This window comes from Neofelis nebulosa, chromosome 10 (genome assembly GCF_028018385.1).
Source record: "Neofelis nebulosa isolate mNeoNeb1 chromosome 10, mNeoNeb1.pri, whole genome shotgun sequence".
NCBI classification, from domain to species: domain Eukaryota; kingdom Metazoa; phylum Chordata; class Mammalia; order Carnivora; family Felidae; genus Neofelis; species Neofelis nebulosa.
The window spans coordinates 21,749,980-21,772,225 of record NC_080791.1 but is presented as its reverse complement, the minus strand read 5'-3'; the positions used below and the strand labels follow the sequence as shown (position 1 = coordinate 21,772,225).

The 22,246-nt window shown below is 47.0% G+C and overlaps 1 long non-coding RNA gene across 6 annotated transcripts in view; it reads right to left on the bottom strand.

Moving 5' to 3' along the window:
- Positions 1 to 7,648: 7,648 nt before the first annotated feature.
- The window catches only part of LOC131486998 (uncharacterized), a 34,784-nt gene continuing 20,186 nt past the window's right edge, over positions 7,649 to 22,246 (bottom strand). For 2 of the 6 annotated variants that reach the window (XR_009249556.1, XR_009249557.1), the window contains 2 exons: positions 15,746 to 15,806; positions 9,698 to 12,785 (listed from right to left, as the gene is read on the bottom strand). This is a non-coding gene — a long non-coding RNA (uncharacterized LOC131486998). Of the gene's footprint in view, positions 8,646 to 9,697; positions 12,786 to 13,953; positions 14,286 to 15,745; positions 15,807 to 22,246 lie in introns of those variants that run through there. The other 4 variants (XR_009249561.1, XR_009249558.1, XR_009249560.1 and 1 more) reach the window with 3 other exon arrangements.

Sequence of the window (22,246 nt, the reverse complement as noted above, 5' to 3'; positions counted from 1 at the left end):
CCTTCCTTTGTACTTCTCTGTATCTCCAGAATACTCTCCCATTAAACCAACTCAGACCTAACGGCAAAAAGTAGGTGAATACTCAACTGGGGATATACTGGAGAACAAATACCTCCCAAGTCTAAGTTCCCTCCCCCTGCCCAAGTGTTCCTAGAACCCTAGAACCCAGAGAAAAGACAGAGAAGGCCCAGCAGGAGTCACACCTTCCAGTTCTGCAGCCCACTCTTTCCCTTCCTTTCTTTACTTAAAGTCAAAGGGGCAGCATGAAAACTGGCCCTGCACCTTTTCAAGTACAACTTTTCTCTGGGCTATTCCCAGAGGCCATTATAGAAGGAGTTTGCCTCCTCACTGGCCGCCCCTCTCCTTCCACAAAATACCAAACTCTGGCTTCTACCTCTTACGTAGAGAGAGTAAGTAACTCTATCTCCATTTCCTGACTTGTAGACTGTAGGTGCTTGTGTAGCATCTGAAACACTATGTGTGCATTGCAATCACAGGGCCCTCATGTAGGGATCCATTCAATTCATTTGTAAGTTTCCACCTTAGGCTGAAAAAAGAATCAGAGTCGAGTTCTGGGCCCATCCCTTCTACTGTGTCAGGAGACTTCTTTTCCAGAGACTTAGCAGTAATAGAGTCTGCACTTTATTTTTTTTTTATGTTTATTCATTTTTGAGAGGGGGGAGGGGCAGAGAGAGAGGGAGATAGAGGATCCAAAGCAGTCTCTGTGCTGACAGCAGAGAGACCAATGTGGGGGTCAGACTCACGAACCCTGAGATTATGACCTGAGCTGAAGTCAGATGCTCAACTGACTGAGCCACCCAGGCGCCCTTAGAGTCTGCACTTTAAAAGGAAGTGTAAGGTAAGGAAGAGAAAAGGAAGTTTGGAAGTTAGCAGACAGAAGAGAGAGTAGCAGCAGGCAGGGAGGTTGGGGAAAGTTAAGCCTATGGAGAAAGAAGTTTGTTCTGATAGGGTTATGGTATCTAGGGGGAATGTGTGTGTGTGTGTGTGTGTGTGTGTGTGTGTGTGTGTGTGTTGAGGGAGAGAGTAGTTACCCCAGGCCAACTTGCTTGGCCTAGGGCCAGCACAGAGGCCAGAGAATGTGGCTGGGAATTTTCAGTGACCGAGCTGGGGGCTGTATAGGAGGCTTCTTGGTGGTCCAAAGCCTGCATGCCAGCTGGTAGTAGATGAAGCTGCTGGCATGTAATTGCCCAGGAGGGCAGTCTGAGGACAAACCTCCCCCCAATCCACACAGATTACTGCCACTGTCTGTCTCCCCAGTACGTTCGCATGTGCACACACACCCACCCACACACCCACACATACATATCGCCCAGTCCATTTACATCCCCCTAGAGCCTGCAGCTCCTCTCCTCCATTACTCTCTCTGCCTGGACCTCTTCCCAGAGCACTGGTACACATTGAACATATGTGTGTGTTTTGGGGAGGGGCAAGGAACTAACATCTGTCCTCCACCCCTACTAGGCTATGCCTGCGAATGGCCCAGCAGGGTCGCTGGCTTCAGAGTGAGGATGCCAGGGGGCAGTGACCCAGCCAGCAGGGGCCAGAGGGCCAAACAGTAGGGGGGATCAGAGAGCAAAGAGCAGACACCCGGCTGGAAAGCAGACAGCAGGAGTCTGCCCCCGGCAGGAGCCAGAGTTTGTTGGCTCGACCCCTGTAGCTGCTGAGATAATAAGCCAGGGCCCCCTGCCCAAGGGTACCCTTTCCCCCCAGGGCTCCAGTGGAGGAGCGTGCAGGGAGACACTTTGCAACACACTCCAGCAAGTCTGGAAATCTGGAGGCAACTGGGCAGAAATATCCACACCTCAGGCCAAACGGAACAACAATGACTGAGGGAGAAAGAGCTTTCTCAGTTCCTTTTATAAAACTTGGTATGGAGCAAGCACTCCGTAAATACTGGTTTAGTGATTACATCTGATTAATGCCTAGTCCTCACAACTGCGCCCTCAGAGCCCACTAGCCTTCTCTGCCTGGCTGCCTCCACCCTACTCCCCTTCTTATATTATTTCTGAGGCCTGCTGTTATGAAGTACCACAAACTAGTGGCCTCACACAGCAGAAATTTATTCTCTCACAGTTCTAGAGGCTAGAAGTCTGAAGCCAGTGGGTCAGCAGGGCTATGCCCTGTCTGAAGGCTTTAGGGGGAATCCTTCCTTGCCTCTTCCAGCCTCTGGTGGGTGCTGGCAGTCCTTGGCTTTTACAGCATCACTCCAATCCCTGCTTCCATTTTCATATGGCATTCTTCCGTGAGTGTGTGTGTGTGTGTGTGTGTGTGTGTGTGTGTGTGTTATAAGGACAGCAGTCATTGGATTAGAGCCCACATCAGTACAGCATGACCTCCTCTTAATTATCTCTCAAAAGATCCTAATTCCAAATAAGCTCACATTCTGAAGTTCTGGGTGGATATCAATTTGGGAGGATATTATTCAACACAATGTGCCTTCTTTTCCTGTTTTTCTTTCCCCCTTTCCCCCTCTACTATTCCTGATGCTCTCCTAGGGGCCCTATTTTGCTAGTTTTAAAAATAGTTTTGTTATTATAGGTATGATACATACATGCACGTGCAAAAATACCCAAGCAGAATAAGAGAGTATCAGATGGATGGTCAAAGTCCCCACCACTCTTAAGTCGTTCTTCATCCTATAGACCCATTTGCCTGGGGTAGCTACTGAAGGTTTCTTGTGTATCTTTCCAGACTTCTAAAAAGCATATATATCTCTATCTTTTTTAAAGCACAATTATCATCATACTATTTGTACTGTTTCACAGCTTGCTATTTTAAACTTATCAATATTTTTAGGGCATTGTTTCATGTCACTATATGCGTCTCCATCTTTTTTACTTCAATGACTGCCTAATATTCCATCGTGTGATTTATCATTCATTTGTAATCAGTCCCCTATTTATGGAAATTTGGATGGTTTCTTCTTTTTATAAATAAGCAAATCGACAAATAAACATACATGTATCTTTTCACGCATGCATATCTGTAGGGTAAATTCTCAGAAGTGAAGTTGTGGGGGCAAATAATAGCTAATGTTTATCGAGTGATTCTATTCCTTCAACCACCCAGCAGATGTTCACCAGGCACCTACTATGCACCAGATGTTTGGAGGTGGGGGCTACCAGTGTGAGAAAGATAAGACAAGAAATCTGGCCTGAGCATTTTGAAAGCATATTCTTGTGCAATTTTCGCAGGAAATTTATGAGGTAGGTACTGTTCTCTCAAATTTTCAGATTAGGAAACTGGGCCTAAGAAAGGATAGTACGTAATTTTACTTAAGTAAACTGCCCAAAGTCACTCAGGAAAGCTTTTGAGCAGAGGAGTAACGTAATCTGGCTTATTTTAAACAGGATTTCTCTGGCTACTATAGTAGGAATACACTGAAGATGGGCAAAGGTAGAGAAGGGAAAACAAAACAGTCAGAAAGCTTTTGCAATAACACAGTCAAGTGATGATGGTGATTAGGACCAGTCATGATGAACAATAGCCAGATTCTGGATGTATTTTGAAATTAGAGCTGGCAAGATTTTACTGAGGTTGGGGAAACTCAGATTCAATGCATAATCTCAGGAAATTAGGTTTGGGACATGTTAAGTTTGAGATGCGTGTTCAAAATCTTGGTGGTGTCATCACATGGGCAGTTGGATGGATGACCTAGTCTGGAAGTTCAGAGGAACAGTCTAGGCTAGGGATATGAATTTGAGAGTCCTCATCATACAAATAGTATATGAAGCCACAGAACAAGATGAGATCATTAGAGGAGGTAGAAAAAAAATGGACAAGTCCAAGGACTGGGCCTTTGGATACTCTAACATTTAGAATTTAGGGAGTTGAGGATGAAGTGAAAAGAAAACTAAAAAGGGACCAGAGACCTAAGAAGGAATCTGGGAGGATGTGATGTCCTGGAACGCAAGTTAAGAAAGGGGAACCCAGGGGCGCCTGGGTGGCTCAGTCGGTTAAGCATCTGACTTCGGCTCAGGTCATGATCTCACAGTCTGTGAGTTCAAGCCCCACGTCGGGCTCTGTGCTGACAGCTCGGAGCCTGCAGCCTGCTTCGGATTCTGTGTCTCCCTCTCTCTGCCCCTCCCCTGCTCATGCTGTGTCTCTCTCTGTCTTAAAAATAAATAAAAACATTTAAAAAATTAAAAAAAAAAAAAAGAACGGGGAACCCAGGGGATGGAGGAGGGATCAACACTAAGTGGGGTAAGATCAATTAGGATGGAAACAAAGATTAACCACTGGATTTAGTAACGTGGAGGCCACTGTTGGCCATGTGAAAAGCAGTTTTGGTGGGTTGGTGGAGACAAAATCTAATTGGAGTGGATTCAAGAGTAAATGCAAGGAAAGAAATTAGTTTTGCTGAAATGAGAAGATTCATATGGAGATGGCTGGAAAAAAGTGGGATAAGAAATATCTTTATAAAGATATAAATTTGACTGAAATTACCTAATAGGGAAAGGAAATCTATGATGTAAAGAGGGAGAGCTCCTGGAGCAATGTCCTCAAATAGGAGAGAGGATGAAGTCTAGTCCATAAGTAAACAGGTTCAAGTAGGTAGTAACATCGTTCATCCACAGTAACAGACAAAGGGTAGGGTGTGTGGACACACACAAATAGGTGGTAAGGTGTGGTTGGAGCCAGTGGGAGCTCTCTTCTGATGGTTTCTCAATTGCCCATGAAATGGGAAGCAAAGTTATCAGCTAAGAATGAAGATAGGGAAAGAGGTGTGGACAGTTTGAGAAGAGATGAGAGTGTATGAGAGTTGTGTGGGAAAGCAGAAGACTTAACGACTGAGGAAATACAATATAATTGCTAGACAGCAGTAGAGGACTGCTTGAGGTTAGTAATCATGAATTAAAAGTGAGACAACTGTGCATGATTTTGTATTTTTTTTTCCAGGTCCATTCAGGTGCTTGGGTGCAGGTACAGAAGAGGTAGAGAGTTGGATTTGACCAAATTTGTGTGTTAGCCAAACAAGCTTATAGAAGTGAGAGTCATGGGGGAAGTTGAGAATGTATGCAAGAAACCAATAATGATGATTGATGATGGGAATTTATGCTGAGGAAAAAGGAAAATAGAGGGGTGCCTGGGTGGCTCAGTCAGTTGAGGGTCTGACTCTTGATATCAGCTCAGGTCATGATCCCAGGGTCATGGGATCAAGTCCTGAATCAAGGCCCCATGCTGAGTTTGGAGCCTGCTTAAGATTCTCTCTCTCTCTCTCTCTCTCTCTCTCTCTCTCTCTCTCTCTCTCTTCTCTCTCTCTCTCTCTCTTCTCTCTCTCTCTCTCTCTCTCTCCTCCTGCCCTTCTTCCCTGCTTGCACGTGTGTGCACACTCCCTCCCTAAAATAAAATTTTAAAAAAGTGAAGTAGAGCCATGAGTTGATAAACCAAAAAAGTGATAGTGAAAAGGAGTTGAAATCAATGGGAAAAATTGATCAAAGGATTATGTTGATGGGGTCTAAGGTTTGTGGGAATTGGAATATCAAAAGAAGTGAACAGGAAAAAATAGGAGATGCTGATTAAAAATGAGAATGCTTGAAATTAAGATTATGGCTAATTAAGATTATTCGTTTATTGGTTATGACAAGGTCCACCAGGGTATGACCACAGGAATTAATGGCTAGGGTAGAGCAGACAACAAGATTGTGGTAGGAGAGATCAAGAGACTGAGCTGCAAAGGTACTGGATGGATCATCTAAGTGGCTATTAAAACCATCAAGAATTAGAGCAAGGGAAGAGCTAATGAGGGACAGTAAGCTGGGAGCTAAACCCCACAAGCAACAAGGTGGTATGCCCAGGAGGAGGTAGTGGGTGGTCCTGAGATGGTGGGTGAGTCTTATGACATTAGAGTCAAACTTGGAGAGTTTTTTAGGGAGGAGGGTGGGTGAATGATTCAGATTCGACAATGAAGAGCAAGGAGTATGTTTATCCCCCTCTAGGACCAGTGGTACAGGTCTGCGGAGGAAAAAAGCCACCTCATTTTTATGTCCTTTAGTAACTTGAAAAGTTTTCATCATGTAGATCTTGAACACTCCTTGTTTGTTTATTCCAATGTTTATTATTGTTGTGTTTCAATTGTATACAGGATCTTTCTTTTAAATATATATTTTTTTAACATTTGCTTAATTTTGAGGGAGAAAGACAGAGTGTGAGTGGGGCAGGGGCGGAGAGAGAGGGAGACACAGAACCCAAAGCAGGCTCCAGGTTCTGAGCTGTCAGCATAGAGCCCGAGTCAGGATCTGAACCCACAAGCCACACAAGCCACATGAGCCGTGAGATCATGACCTGAGCCAAAGTCCGCTCAACTGACTGAGCCACCCAGGCGCCCCAATTCAGGATCTTTCTTTTGAACTCTTTCTAACTTCTTCATATCCCCCTTAAACTCTGAACCCCAGAATGCTTGGGTGGCTCAGTCCATTAAGCATCTGACTCAATTTCAGCTCAGGTCATGATTTCACGGTTTGTCAGTTCAAGCCCCATGTCAGGGATTCCACACTGACAGTGAAGAGCCTGCTTGGGATTCATTCTCTCTCTCTCTCTCTCTCTCTCTCTCTCTCTCTCTCTCTCTCAAAATTAATAAACTTTAAAAAAACCCTCTGAAACCCAAGGTGAGCATGCCACTGCCGTGAGTTTTTGAGAGGCATTTCATCAGTTCTGTACCTCCTGCCCATCTCCAGTGCCATGGCCTCACTATCTTTCATTCTGACAATTGCAAACGAACTCCCTGCATCTACTCTCCCAGTGAGAGTCCATTCTCCACACTGCTGCTTAGGGGAGTTGTCCTATGGTTGTTCAACCCCCATTTAGTAAGCACCTACCAAGTACCGAGCTACATACTTAGCTCTAATGTTCAAAACTGATCATGTCGCTCACTCGAGAATTATAATGGCTCCTCAGTTCCTATGGGGTAGATCCCATATACATGGCACACCATTATGGCCATAGTCTGGATGCTATCTGTCTTTCCTCCTCCCCCCTGGCCATCTATATCCCACCACCAAGCTACCTTATTTCTGTAAAGGGTGGTGTTTCCCATCACCTCTTCCTGAAATGCCCTTTCCTCTCCATCTCCACCTGCTGGATTCCTTTTCTCCTGGCAATCCAGCTTTAGTCACCTGGTTAATGAAGCCTTCCCTGACTCTCCCACATAGACTACAGTGTTTCCCCAGACCACTTGGTTTATTCCCCTACTGTATAACTTAACATACGATGTTTTAATTATTTGCTTACATGTCTATCTTCCCCCATAAGCTCCAAGTTCTCCTTAAAGAATAGGGACTATATCTTATCTTTGCACCGCTGGTGCCTAACTTAATGGGTAGCATATAGTCAGTGTTCATTTAATGTTAAGGAAAACATGAATTACAATAGATAACATTTATTTTTTTTAATGTTTATTTAGTTTTGAGAGAGGGAGACAGAGCACGAGCAGGGAAGGGACAGAGAGAGATGGGGACACAGAATTTGAAGCAGGCTCCAGGCTCTGAGCTGTCAGCACAGAGCCCGACACAAGGCTTGAACCCATGAGCTATGGGATCATGACCCGAGCTGAAGTCTGACACTAATCGACTGAGCCACCCAGGCGCCCCACAATGGATAACATTGATTGCAAGCTTACTCTCACCAGGGCTGTTCTAAGTGCTTTATTCATGTAATTCTCCTAAAACTCTATGAACGGGTACTGTTATTACACTCGTTTTACATATGGAGAGACTGAGGCACAGAGTGATTAAGTTGCCCAAAGTTACTTGGCTTAACTCAGGCTAAGGCTACAGCTGTGTGCTTAGTATATCACAACTCTGCAAAAGACCTGCATCTGAGGATATCAGAAGGAAGACACCCCCACTTCCTCGTCCAACATTCTATGCTTACGTGTAATTCTAGTAACAGAATAACTTCACACTCATATTGTTGAGTATAATCAACTAAGACATTCATATCTTTTCCTTCCATTCTGTTTTTTGTTCCTAAATGCCCTAGTCCCTGGTACCTACCATTATAATCCTGCTGCTTTTTGTATTTGCTCATTTCTGTAATTCTGACACTTTTACAGCTTCAGGGAACCCAGAAATGGACTCTGTTTCTCTCTCTCTCTCTCTCTCTCTCTCTCTCTCTCTCTCTCTCCATGAGTATCAAATTCACAAAGGAAGAGACTAATTAAGATCTTCAATTCCTCCACATCCAACAGAGGATATCCCATTTTTCAATTAAAGATGACTGTTCCCTTGCCTCTAAGGATTTACATTCAGAAGGAAATGCTTTTGCATTAAATATATGTGAACGGTTTTCCACTTTACACTACTAAGTCTTTATTCCCTGTGTTACTTTGGTTGCTTGTGTGTGTATTCATAGATTTGTTTATATTTACCTTGAATACCATAACTATCTCCTGTATTTGCAGAGAGCCCTCTATCCTGGAGTCCCTCCATCCACCGTTCTACATGGATCTTTGGTTTTCTATACCATAAGGGGCTTCTTTTTATGACATATCCTGGAGCTCAGTTCCTTGGAATGAAGATGACGACGAGATCTCTGTGGGTCCCACAAAGAAGCACAGTCTGACCAAGGAAAGTTCAGCTTCACTGTGACCTCATTCCCCATCTCCACAATGAGTAGAGAATCACCTAGATTTTAGGAGCAGCAGAGAAGTCACTATTCTGACCAGTAATGGGAACCTTCCTTCCTCCCTCCCTCCCTTCCTACCTTCCTTCCTTCCTTCCTTTCCTTTCCTTTCATGTGCCCTTCTTCTTTTCCCATGGCTTCTCTGCCATGTCCTCTCCCCTTCCATTTTCTCTACTCCCATCTTGCTGCCTGTTTATTTTTAAAGCCTTACCTCCTAGGTCCTGATTGCATAGCTCATAAATATTCAACATTTCCTAGAAGCAACCTCTGAATGATATTTCACCGCTCAGTGTTGTTCCTTCATCTAATCAGAAATGGGGCTAGACTTTTCTCAGGGTCACCTGCCTCCACCCCTGAGCCCTGCACTTATCAGTATTGGTGCCTTACTTTCCTCTCCATGATCTTAATCATGAAGGGATTGCCCACTGAGACTCTGGAGCTCCTCACTGGCTCCAGCCTTGATAGGCCCTGAGACCCCTATCTCTCAATGTGAGAATTCTCAAATATTCCACAATGAGAAGGTTTACCTATTCTAGGGTAATAACCCTGGCATAAGAAGAGGAGAAGGAAATATAGGAACAGATCTGGAGTTATGATCGGAGTAGAAAAATTACAAGCATTCTGCTTGACCCACAGAAAACATTTAGCAAATATTTTCATCGTGCTGAATGATTTCCTATATGCATATAAAAATGGAAAGAGGGGTGCCTGGGTGGCTCAATCAGTTGAGCATCCTGACTTCGGTTCAGGTCATGGACTCGTGGTTCATGGGTTTGGACCCCGTGTCAGACTCTGTGCTGACAGCTTCGGAGCCTGCAGCCTGCTTCGGATTCTGTGTCTCCCTCTCTCTGCCCCTCCCCCACTTGTGCTTGTTCTCTCTCTCTCTCTCTCTCCCCCCCAAAATAAATAAATAAACATTTTTTAAAATAGAAAGAAAAATAAACTGAAATATAAGCAATATTTGGTTAGGTGTGAGGGAATATCTACAATGTTTCCATCTTTTCTCCATTTAACAATATTTTGTTAATTAATAGTGGACAATATAAAAGCATAATTTTTAAAAAACAATTAATGTTTATTTATTTTTGAAGGAAAGAGAGACAGAGCGCAAGCAGGGGAGGGGCAGAGAGAAGGAGACACAGAATCTGAAGTAGGCTCCAGGCTCTGAGTTGTCAGCACAGAGTCCTATGTGGGGCTCAAACCCACAAGCCATGAGATCGTGACCTGAGCCAAAGTCAGACGCCTACTGACTGAGCTACCCAGGTGCCCCTAAAATTATCATTTTTAAAGTGTTAAGTAGAGGAAGGAAGACAGGGAGGTTATGGGTCCAGGACTCTCCTCAGGACATAAAGCCCCTGCTTCAGTGGGCATGAATGTAGGAGCAGCCCAACCCAGGCAGCAGGCAATCTCAACTTTCCTCCACTGGTTTGGAAAAAGGCCCAGCAAAGCCACCACTCTCTTCATGGGGGAAAGGAGCGAACAGAGATGAGGGAATAGGACATAAATGCAAGGAATCCAAGAGTGGTAGGTCCCTTTGCAAATATCCTCCCCAAACGTCCCTCTATGACATTTCAAACAGACCTTATCCAGCCTTGGCTTGAATCCTTCCAGAGACAGGGAGCTTAAAGGCTGGCAGGGAAGCCTAGTCCATGATGAGGCAGCTCCAACAAAGAGAACAGCTCTTTTCTGTGGATATCTGCTACAGACCTAGCTTTGTCTCTAGCTGAAGTATTGGTCAGGAAGTGGTTCGGAAGAGAAATGGGATCAAGGAACAGAGATGGAATCCAAGAATCAAAGGAAAAGAAATCTCTCGTTATGATTTCAATAACAGTTGAGACACTGGAGACTGAGGGCCAAGTTCCCCTTTTTAACATTGCCATGAGCCATCTCTGCCCAAAACCCACAAGAAGACCTAGATTGGCAGAGGTTGGGGATAGTGTGAACAGCAATGACTTGGGCCAGTGTCCAAAGAAGCAGCTTCATGGCCCCCTTTTGGGCCCTATTTTGGCACCGCTTAGGTTGGAGAGGGGAGTGAGGAAATATTCTATGGGACTATTTCAAAAGGCTAGGGCTGCTGTCAGAGGAAGCTGTAAAAGTGTGTGTGTGAGGGGGGAGGGTCGGTGTGGGGACAGGGCCCATGTGTTTTGGGCTCTATTAACTAACTCCCTCCCATCCATCACAGCCTCCCCCCGGGGCCGCTGCAGCCCTGACAGCTGGGTCACCCCGGGGAGGCTGGGCTGGGGGTCCCTAAAGGGAGCCAGGCTTCAGGCAGAGGAGCGGAGACACATGTGTGCCTGGCTGGGTTGGGGCTGGCGCCTCATTGAGAAGGGGGCTCTCCAAGCTGGGCTTCATTAGGGCAGTGGCACTAATAGGGGAGGGGGTGCAGGGGGCTGGGCTGACAGCCAATTACTTGCTCGTCTGCATTATGGATTAACCCATCTGGGCCTGGGAGATTGGCTCTGAAAGGGGCACAAAAGGGGGGGGCGTGACCACAATCACACACTGAATTATCCTGTCTGAGCGCAATTGTCCACCAACAAACGGGGCCTCAGGATGGGTGACCCCCTTGGGTTCTCTCCTTCCCCCACCCCTCACCCCACAAGAAGAGCCAGAGATAAACTGCTGCCTGGTTAAAAGGCAGGGTCTGGGACAAGGACAACAAGGATGCTGGTCCAGAGAGGCAGGGGATTTAGGGGAGGAGGCTGGGTTTGGGATGAAGTCAGAGAAGCCAGGAGCCAAGCAAAAGTTCTCCCAACAGACTTTTGTACTTCACTCCTCTACCTCAGAGGGAAAGCGTGACCTAAGAAGTTCCCCCATCTGAAATATGGAACAGAACCAGAGAGTAGAGGGTCTCAGCAGAGTCTAGGGAAAAGAATGAAAGGAAGGGCCCTCAGAGTCAGGTGTCTCATCTCACCCATCACCTCTTCTAAGGCTAATTGATTCCAGACATGAATAAGGGGTCCTCAGATGGGGTCTTGGAGGACCCCTGCCCTGCTCTGGCATCTCTGATGCTCTCCCAGTGGGAGTGCCCGCACCCTCCCCCCACACCTCCTCCTCCAGGAGTAAGCCCAGGAGCAGGGTGAAGGAGAGAAGAATGGGAGGGGGCGGCAGGCAGGGGGGCTCTCTCTGGCTAATCCCCTCATTACCATCTCATAATCAGAATCACGCTTTCAATGTAAATGGGGATGTTAAATATTGGTTTCTCTAGGCACAAGCTCCTTTGGAGAAAATTACTGATGCTCCCCTTTTGCCAGTGCTGGCCAGCTCCCACAGTGAGGGGGGTGGTGTGGAATATTAGCGAGGGTTGGGGGCTTCAGTGTCCAGTTGGTGGGGAAGGTGGAGGTGTCTGACAAGACAGGGCAGACAGATTTGGTTTTCATTGGCCTGGGCAGCCTCCATTTCCGTGATTCTGCAGAAGAAACTCATCCAGAGGAAACTGGCTCATTTCAAGCTCACCAAGACTTTGTTGGAGCTGGTTGGCTTCTGGTCTCACACCACTCTTGACTGGAAGAAATCAATATGGAGTTGCAGATCCCAAAGTCAGATTACTGGGGTAAGGGAGGTATGTTCATCAGGGAGCTCAGGCACTGTTGCCCATTGCTAGACCCACCTGGCACACCCCAGGGGGAAGTGACCTGGACTCTCCTTCCAGCCATTTCCAGATACAGAGCACATCAAGTTACAAAAGCTTTTAAATGGAAAGCTTCGCGCCTGTCCTTTTACATCAGTCCATGAAATAGGTATATGGCCGTTATCATTCCCAACTGGCAGGCTCGGTGTCCTCAAGCAACTCACTCAGGTTCACACGGATGGTCCATGGCAAAGTCATACTGTAACATGGTTCTTCTGAGTCCAGCCTCATTGTGCCACACTCCAGCCTTTAAAACTGAGGCTACTGGCTACTGCTCGTATGCCACTTGTGGGGGCACAGAGGACACTTGGGGTGTCTATAGTCTGACCATAGAAGTATGTGCCCGGAGGGGTAGGTACAGGGGGCTCATGCAGAGGCCATTTTCTGTTCTTCTCTATCAGCATGGTTAGGACACAAGGCCACAGACTGATGGAGAGGCCATCACACTGCCTTGTCCTCTCTGTTCAGGATCTCCATCCCTCATTGCCTCCTCTCTACCCCAGGTTCAAAACTGGGAATGAAAGAACAACTATTTATTATTTTTAATTATTTTTAATGTTTGTTTATTTTTTAAATTTTTTTTTTTAATTTTTTTTTCAACGTTTATTTATTTATTTCTGGGACAGAGAGAGACAGAGCATGAACGGGGGAGGGGCAGAGAGAGAGGGAGACACAGAATCGGAAACAGGCTCCAGGCTCTGAGCCATCAGCCCAGAGCCTGACGCGGGGCTCGAACCCACAGACGGCGAGATCGTGACCTGGCTGAAGTCGGACGCTTAACCGACTGCGCCACCCAGGCGCCCCAATGTTTGTTTATTTTTGAGAGGGGGTGTGTGTGGAGGGGCAGAGAGAGACACACACACACAGAACGGGAAGCAGGCTCCAGGCTCTGAGCTGTCACCACAGAGCCCCATCCAGGGCTCAAACTGGTGAATTGCAAGATCATGACCTGAGCCCAAGTAGAAGGCAACTGAGCCACCCGGGCGCCCCAAGAATGAAAGAAAGTATTGTCAATATTAATAATGGTGGCTTCTTCTCAGGTTTGCTTAGCATTTTACAGTTCACAAAGTCCTTTTCGTGTGTTATATGATTAGATTCTTGTAACCACCTCATGACCTAGCACCGTCGCTTAATGCTTAAGGACACAGGTTCTAGAGTCCCACTGTGGGTTTACTACACAGGCCTTCGTAGCTGGGTCATCCCAAGCAGGTAGCTAGGTGACCTCAGGTAGGTTATGTCACATTCCCTGCCTCAATGTCCTTATCTATGGAATACAGATGATAACAACAGCCTACTTCCTAGAGTTGCTGGGGACAATAAAGGAGATTACAGGGGCTCCTGGGTGGCTCAGTTGGTTGGGCAACCAAGATTTCGGCTCAGGTCATGATCTCACAGTTCGTGAGTTCGAGCCCCGCATCGGGCTCTGTGCTGACAGCTCAGAGCCTGAAGCCTGCTTCAGATTCTGTGTCTCCCCCTCTCTCTACGCCTCCCCTGCTCACGCTCTGTGTCTCTCTGTCTCTCAGTAATAAATAAACATTAGAAAAAAATTTTAAAAGAGATTACACATCCCACCTGCTTAGGGTCTGGCATATACTAGGTTCTCAATCAGGGTTAGCCAGTTTGAAGGGGGTAATAAGGAGTATGACCCAATTTTACAGATGCAGAGACTGAGGCTCAGATTACCAGGAATTTGTTTAAGGTTACTCAGTTGATAACGACAGAGCTGATTTTTAATTCCAGGTGGGAATGGAATCTGCAGGTGGTCTGGGACTCCTACCCAAACGTTCCTCAAGGTGAAAAGAAAAGGGGCGGTCGATCTTCTGGGGTCCTTTGTTGTGTTGTGGTTGGCAAGGGCAGGTTCTTTTTCCGTTTAGCCAGGTTAGGCATACGCGGAGGAAGGAGAAGCGAGTCCCCCACTGTGGCCAGCGTGCGCCGGCAGCGACCCCTCCTCTCCCCGGCCGGAGGCGGTGAATGGAGCCAGGGGCACCATGTGGCTTGCGCTAAGCTTCTCCTGAAAAGAAAGGGCGGGAGATGCCTTCGGAGGGCCCCCTCCGGGGCCTCGGAGATGGCTTCCGCTGCTCAGCTCCCTCCGTTTAGCTTTCTCCTCATTAACTCCCCGGCCTCATTAATCAGCCCCGATGAAATGCGCCCCCGGGAACACTGCCGGCCAGCTCCGCCGTTTGGCGCTTTAATTATCCTCCCAGCGGGAGGAGGCGGGGTGGGCGAGGTGCTCGCGCGGACGGACGGACGCGCGCGCGCGCGCACACACACACACACACACACACACACACACACACACACACACACACACCGGTCGGGGCGCGTGCACACACACCGATCCTCCCGCACGTTCGCGTGCACACACCAGCCCGCGGATGGCCAAGCCCAAGCAGGTCCTGGGTCGTGACCCAGCCTGGGCAGCAGACACCGGGCTCGGTTCCCAGGAAGCTCCATCAGCCCCAGGCAGCGCTAGCTTCTACTGGGCATCTGTCGAAGGAGTACTATAGAGTTGTCATTTACATCAAGTCCCCTTCCTACAAGGGAAGGGAGAACTTCTGTCCAAAAAAGTCCTCAAACCTTCAACTCTTTAGTCTAATTTCATTTACTCATCAAACCCTCGCTGCCCCGCCTGCTGTGTGCTGTGGTTTCAGGTGCTGGAGACACAGACACAGTGGCTGGTTAGGCTTCAGGGAGTTCCCACACCATCCAGGAGGGAGACAAATGGAAAAAAATCCAACACAACTTGAAAACGCAGCAACAAAAACAAAAACCCACCATGGCAAGGTGATGTTCTTAAAAGAAAGTACAGGATGCTACAGAAGTGCAGAAAAGGACCTGGAATGAGGCCAGGGCACGCCAAAAAAAAAAAAAGGTTTTCCTGAGAGGATCACAGCTGGAAGTGGGACGAAAAGTCTAAGTGGGAGTTAGCTGGTGCCGGAGTAGTGCAAACAGCAAATACAGAGGACAAAATACAGGCAGCACTGTGTGTGCAAAGCCCTGTGGGTAATTTGATCTGGTTGGAGCACAGGGTCCTGACCACGGGACAGCACCCAGGTGATGAGGGGCTTTGTGTGCTATGCAAAGGAAGTTGACTTAGATCTAACCTAAAGGCAACGGAGGAGTTACAGACGGATTTTAAAGCCAGACAGTGACATGATTAGACTAATGTTCTCGAAAAACCTCTTTGCCAGCGAGGAAGAGGATTTGGAGGAGGACAGGAATGGAGGCAGGGAGGCCAATTAACAAGTTAGGTGACTGACGTGGTGTGGGAGGAGAAAGAAGAGGGGGGTTTCAAATATTCCCAAGTTTCCTCTGTAAAGGGTCGTTGTGGGAATTGGGAGGAAGATTATGTTGAGATATTCCAAGGTGTCTGACTCAACTCAAATTAGAGGGAAGGCTGACTCCAGCTACTTCTGCCCTTGTGGGAGGCAACCAGGAGATTTATCTTCCAGGCCTAGGTAAGTAAATTACCTCATCGGCTTTCTCGTCCATAAGATGAAACACGGATTGGATGGGGTTTACAAACTCACACCTGTAGGGTCCCAGGAAGATAAAAGAAAAGATCTAAGCAGACCAGGGTGAGAATAGGTGCCCACTAAGAGGGCAGTGCCCTTCAACCACAGACTACTCCAGCCATGCTGGAAAGAGGCTCAGGATTGCCAGATGATCTATAGGAAAAGCTAGAGCTCAGCATTTTTTTTAAGATTAAAAAAAAAATTGTTAAAAGTAATCTCTACACCCAACATGGGGCTTGAACTCACAATCCTAAAATCAAAACTCCCATGCTCTACCGATGAAGCCAGCCAGGTGCTAGAGCTCAGTGTTTTTAATATGGTATCTCCTAATTTAAAAATACCTATGCAATTAAAACATACTTGGTTTGAAACATATCAAATATATTGAAGTCCATGAATTTGTAAAGATATATTTTTAGGTTTATTTATTTATTTTGAGAGAATGCAAACAGAGGAGGGACAGAGAGAGAGGGAGACAGAGAGAATCCCAAGCAGCTCCCTGTTATCAGCACACTGAGCCAAAGCTGGGGGTACAGGGCTTGATCTCAGGAACCCCATGAGATCATGACCTGAACCAAAATCCAGAGTTGGAGGCTTAACTGCCTGAGCCACCGAGGTGCCCCCATAATTTTATATACATACATATATAATTACATTTATATTTATATATTTAAATCACTGCTCACCTTTAGATGATGCTAAGTAATCAACTTGTTATTTTGAAAAAGAGTGAAGAGAGAATCAAGCATTTATCCTACCTTTCCTATTCAGAATGTATCTCAGGATAAACAAATTGTCTATGACAGGTTTTCTTTTTGCTTTTTTTTCCCTTAATGCTTATTCATCAATTTTTGAGAGAGAGACAAGAGCATAGCTGGGGAGGAACAGAGAGAGGGAGACACAGAATCTGAAGCAGGCTCCAGGCTCTGAGCTGTCAGCACAGAGCCCGATGCGGGCTCGAACTCACGAACTGTGAGATCACGACCTGAGCTGAAAGTCAGACACTTAACCAACTGAGCCACCCAGGCACCCTGATGACAGGTTTTCTTTACAGAAGTATTCCAGCTAATAAATGAAGATGGAATCACAGAATTAGAATGTCACAATTTGGCAATCCTTAATGAAATAATGGGTCTGGGCAATAATCATTGCTGGATGCTAATATAACAACACAACAACAAAACAGACAAGCAGCCATTACTCTTGGGACAAACGATATTGCCTATGAAGTATTCGTGCAACAACAACAACAACAACAACAACAACAACAACAACAACAAACCCAGACATTAATTGATTGGGCTTCTATATCTGGCAACCAATTTACAGAAAATATAGGGGCAGAAGAACATGTTAAATGACACCATAGGGATACATTCTCACAAAATCCAGACTGTGGGAAATTCTACAGAACAAATGACTCAGTTTTTCAACAAATAAATTGCAAGGGAAAAAGAGATTACGTGGAGAACATCAGGTTCAAAGAGTCATTGCACAGTACAGACTCATTTGGATTCTAATTTGAAGAATGTATATTCTTCCAATTTTTCTTCCAATGAAGAAAAATAATTGAGACAATTGGGGAAGTTTGAACGTTGGTTATAGATGATATATTTTAGGTTGATAATGGTGTTGTCATTACATTATGTAATGAGTCCTTACTTTTTAGAACTACATTGAAATATTTACAGAAGAAATATGATTTCCAAGATTTGCTTTCAAATCACGAGGGGAGTGTGGGGGTATAGATGATGGAGGTTGCCTTTCAACGGATAAGTGCTGAGGCTTGGTGATGGATATACAGGGCTTCATTCTATTATTCTCTCTAATTTGGGGTATTTTTATTATCCATAATATGCTCTTATCCATAGTAGAATGTTTTAAAAATACTTTATGGGCCAAAATGTGTCTGTTGCTTCAGTTTGGCTCATGGGCACCAGGTTGTGGTTCCACTCAACTCTAAATTGCCTGTGAACCAAACCATCAGTGGTGAGAACCTTTATTACTAGACCTCATCATCCCAAACCTCTTCCTGGTCCCTTTTCAGCTTCTTTCTCAGAGGTGCCCATCTCCCAGGGAACAGGAAATGGTGTCGCAGAGAGGAGCATCAACAAAGCCATGAACACTAGGAAGAGTTCCCTGGGACAGAAGACACAGGGATTAGGGAGACTTGGAACTGCAAGTTAAGAACTGTCACAACCTAGCACCCTTCCTTAAAATCCCTGCCTGCTCCCTTCCCATATCCCACTCTTTCTCAACCTTAAAGGTACACACAGCATCCGGCTGGACCTCCCACCGTTTAACTCTGCGTTCCAGAACCCAGACAAAGGCATCCACTGCCCAGAAAACAAATAAAATAATAAAAGACAGGAATCTCCCCCGAGGCAGTTCAGGTTAGAGAAGAGCGTTGTCAGTATGGGGAGACAGAGCATTTGGGGTGCGGGCGGGGAGCGAGTGAAAGTCCCCTTATCCGCTGGCTCCTGTGGGGGACTGTGTTGGACCCGAGCTTAGTGCTTTTTCTGTGCAGCCTCTTCTGGCTGCATCCCCTCCTCCCTCCACCCCTACTTCTCCCTCCGCAGTGGACGACCCTTCCCCCGGCACGTGTCTGCGCTGCTAGCTGCTCATTTAGAGCCGAAGAGGCGGGCTGGGAGAATGAATTACGCGATCTGAAGGCTGGGGGTAGCGGCGGGGCCCGGGACACCAGGCGGGCGCGGAGGGGAGACGGACAATAGGCAATCAGCAGACCCCGGGGCTGGGGAGCGGCGGAGGCGGAGGCGGGGGCGGGGGGGTAGGGAGGACGCCCACAGGGAGCGCGCTCCCAGGGCGCGTCCCGGCCCTCCCCAGCCTGCAGGCCTCTATTGTTCCTCGGCTCCTCCTCTCCCGCCCGGCCCTGGGAGCCCAGCTTGGCACCGGCCGTAGGGGGTTAGCAAGGGTCGGTTCCGGGCCGCTACCGAACCGGTGTCCTCTGTGCAGGCCTCGTCCCTCCACTGTCGCGCGCTTCGGCCCAGGGGTCTGCGAGCAATGGTCAGGAGGCCGGCCCTCCCTTGCTCCCAACTCTTTCATCATCCGCTCCTCTGCGGGTCCTGGTAATGAGCTCCTGGTCCCGCGCCATTGTGTACACGTTGGGGTGAAGGCGGGTCTCCGCGGTGCGATGGAGGGTGACCGCGCGCGCGGCTGCGACCCCCGCTTCACACCTGCTCCCCGCCCCCAGCCCGGGGCCGACGCGGGTGTGTCCTCTCCCTCCCCGCGGGAGGGGTCTCAGCTGGGGCTGCACTTGGTAAAGAGGCCGTGGAGAGGACGGCAGCGGCCGGAGGAGCAGCTATAAATTTGGAGCAGATGCGGCCTGACAGTCACCCAACCCGGGGAGGTGGGGGGCGGGGAGGGCTCTGTGCCCCTCCCAGGCCCCATCTTCGAGTCTGCAGCTGAGTTAGACGCACTCCGGGCCGAGGTTGACCGGGACTTTGGACAGCCGGGGCCTGCCTCCTCGACTCACACCCTCGCTTCTGCTCTTTGTGTGCCCACGTTGGGGGGGGGGGGGGAGGGGGGGAGGAGGAATGGAGGTCAGACAGATACCTGAATAAGTTTATTATTTTTCTGCTTAAAAAAGGTGTTTTGTGTTTTTTGTGGTTTTGTGTGTGTGTGTGTGTGTGTGTGTGTGTGTGTGTGTTTCAGAAGAGACTGACAAAGTCTGCGCCCCTGGCTCTGAGCTGGCACTTCTAGGCAGCAGCTAGAGGAAAATAGCAGAAGCATGCTAACGTTGTTCTTTCCACTCTTTTTTAAATCAAGTGCCCATTTTGTGCTAGAAATGCCAGGTAGGTAGGGAGGCTCAGGCAGACAGGATGAGGGTGGGGAGAGGAGAGTGGGAAAGGATGGGAAAAAAAAAAAAAGGAATAATGCCTGCCCTGAGTATTCTATATACAGCAATACTGTACATTTAAATAGCATTTCCTTTAGTAAGTAGTATTCTCCCCATTCAAAAGAGGAGGGAGCAGGGTCCAGAGTGCCACCAGAGGTTTGGTGGGTTACTGTTAAATCCAGGCATCCTGAACACTAGTGTGCATGGGGGCGGCGGGGGGGGGGGGGTGCTTATCACTACACCACACTGCCAGGGAGGTCCAATGGGAAGAAAGTGGAGAGAGTTGGAGCTGAGCGTGGATACCGGTGGCTTATCTTACCTGCCCTGGACGGCTCCCTCTCTAGAGTAGCATGAATTGAAGGCTGAGTCTGTGTTTCTAGTGTGAAGATCATGGTACCATAGCCAAGCTGACGTAGAGTGAATTTGGGGGTTAGTGTCCACAACACAGAGTTGCCAAAAGCCTCTGCAATGACTCTGTCATCCCTCTTTGCAGGTGTTCCTCGAACACTGTGGGGCTAACTGCACTGGCTTGTAGGATCCATTGCTCTTTCTCTTCCCTTCCACTCTCACAAGTCTTGCTGGTCCATGCCCAATGGGTTACTAGACCAGTGGTTCTCAGACTTTAACTTGCACCGAAATTACTCGGAAATCTTAAAATACTTCCAGTTTCTGATTCAGTCAGTCTGTGGCAGGGTGTGAGAATCTGCATTTTTAAAAGTTTCCCAGGTGATGACCCTGCTGATGCCTGGGACCATACTCTGAGACCAGCCTAGGCAGAAAGGAAAAATAGGGGCTGGTGAATGAGGAAAGGACTGTAGTACTGTATGTGTGGTATTGGAAATGGTTATTGGCAGTTCAGGCTCTCAAGGGTACTGGAGTATCTTCTCTGTGAGGGAAAGATAGACTAAATCCCCAAGGAATTGTGGGCATGGTTCTGAATTAGCCCAGGGTATGATACTTTCCTGGAGACTTAGCACTCCCCCTAATGGACTCTAATGATTCTGCACTTTCCTCAGCCTTACAAATGGCAGCAAGAATTACCCTAATTTTCCCAACCTAATTTGGTTCATCCACTCATCTCTTTGTCACTAAAGGAAGAGGGATGTTGTCATATACATTTGTTTGCAAACTGGTTAGCATAGGTTTTTGCTATTCAGCAATGAATCAGTGAATGTGTATGAATTGTTTTGTTCTTCTCTATACGAGAGCCCTAACACTTACAAGTCCCCTCCTTCTCACCTTTGCTTCTCCCAGCTGTTCTAAAACACTTTAAAGGTGATTTAAGATGGTTGAATTCCAGATATTTGCTGGAAAATTCTCTTTGAGGTGTCAGTATCTTTATCACCAGTTAGGAGCCTTTGGCAGGTGGCAAGCAAGCAAGTCTTAAGTCAGAGGCTTAAGGATGGGTTTGCAAAAATTGAATTAAGGGTGAGGTGGCTAGGTGGCTCTGTCAGTTAAGCGTCAGACTTTGGCTCAGGTCATGATCTTATGGTTCATGAGTTCAAGCCCCACACTGGGTTATGCACTGACTATGAGAGCCTGCTTGGGATTCTCTCTCCACTCTCTCAAAATAAATACATTTAAAGAAAGGGAGGGAGGTAAGGAAGGAGGGAGAGAGATAGGATGAAAAAAGCAAGTGGCATTTTATTTCTTACCACCAGGTGGCAGACCATGCCTCATGAATGAGAAGAACCCTACATTTGAAGCCCAGCCTAAGCTCTACTTTTTTCAAATCAGAGCCAGGACAAAAGGGCTGTTCTCTAATTAGAAGACTTGGGAATTGAGGCAGGGAGACCAATTGCTTGTAAATACCTTAGTAACTGCTGCCAAGGTACTTGAGTGATTCCCTGAGCTTCCTCATCAGTGAGAAAGGGAGCAATGGAATGTTCTAGTTTTTCCTACCGGAAAAGAGGTACACCCTCTTTGCAGATTTAAGAAAATGGGTTATTTAACTAAGAAAAATACAAAGAATGTCACTTCAAACCAGAGGTTTCTGATGCCTTAAAGACATATGGCAACTCTAAACCACTTTATAGGCACATCTTTGTTCTGTTGTTCATACTGAACTTTTTTTGAACATAAAATTAAAGCTTTATTCTAACTCTAGAATCTGCTCAGGGGTTTTCTTACTAAATTCCAGTTGGCAATCTAAGGGACACGTGGATGGTCTCAAATGATCATGCCCTCAGATGATACTCAACAGTCAACAAAACCTAAATCCTCCAATAAGTAAGCAAGAGTTAACACACGTACAGCACAAACATATGTATATATCTCTTACAGGAGGGCTCAATGAAAGTTTTGAGAGAAGGGAAGGTGAAGATTTCTGTTTTATACACCTTTCTCATTTCAGGTGTACCAACAAACACTGAAAATACAGTAGTATCCACCACAATGTCAAGGTCAGAACAGATCTATTCCTTACATAGAAAACAGGAATTTGTAGGGTTGCCTGGGTGGCTCAGTTGGTTAAGCATCTGACTTTGGCTCAGGACATGATCTCGTGGTTCATGGGATAGAGCCCTGCATTGGGCTCTGCACCAGCAGCAGGGACGGAGCCTGCTTGGGATTCTCTCTCTCTCCCTCTCTCTCTACTCCTGT